We start from the raw sequence: 521 nt of genomic DNA on the forward strand, positions 1-521 counted from the left end.
TCTGCTGTTGAGATCTTGCTTTTCTGTTGTTCTTTGCTGCACTCATGGTGGCAAATGTCCAGCAACATCTGTCTGCACTTTCCATCTCACCATCATTTGCTAGGACCCATGCCCAGTTCACGGTCCACCTTATTTGAGATAGGATTTCTCACCACCCTGGAACTTGCCAAGTAGGCTAGACTGGCTGACCAATGAGAGAAGAATTGGCCTGTTTAAAAAAATATGTACTACTTCACGAATTTGCATGTCATTCTTGCACAGGGGCCATGCTAATCTCTGTATCATTCCAATTTTAGTATATGTGCTGCTAAAGTGAGCACACACCCAGTTTTTTTTTTTTTGTTTGTTTTGTTTTTTGAGGTAGGGTCTCACTCTGGTCCAGGCTGAACTAGAATCAACTCAGTAGTCTCAGGGTGGCCTTGAACTCTTGGTGGTGATCCTTCTGCCTCTGCCTCCTGAGTTCTGGGATTAAAGGCGTGCACCACCACACCTGGCTACCCAGCTTTTTTTTTTTTTTAATG

The 521-nt window shown here is 44.1% G+C and overlaps 1 non-coding gene across 1 annotated transcript; it reads right to left on the reverse strand.

Annotated features, from left to right (window-relative positions):
• Positions 1-216: 216 nt before the first annotated feature.
• On the reverse strand, positions 217-320 carry LOC123453840. The gene has a single exon (XR_006633018.1). It is a non-coding gene; the product is annotated as a U6 spliceosomal RNA (small nuclear RNA).
• Between the last annotated feature and the right edge of the window lie 201 nt (positions 321-521).

The sequence above is a fragment of the Jaculus jaculus genome, chromosome 12, assembly GCF_020740685.1.
Source record: "Jaculus jaculus isolate mJacJac1 chromosome 12, mJacJac1.mat.Y.cur, whole genome shotgun sequence".
NCBI lineage: Eukaryota > Metazoa > Chordata > Mammalia > Rodentia > Dipodidae > Jaculus > Jaculus jaculus.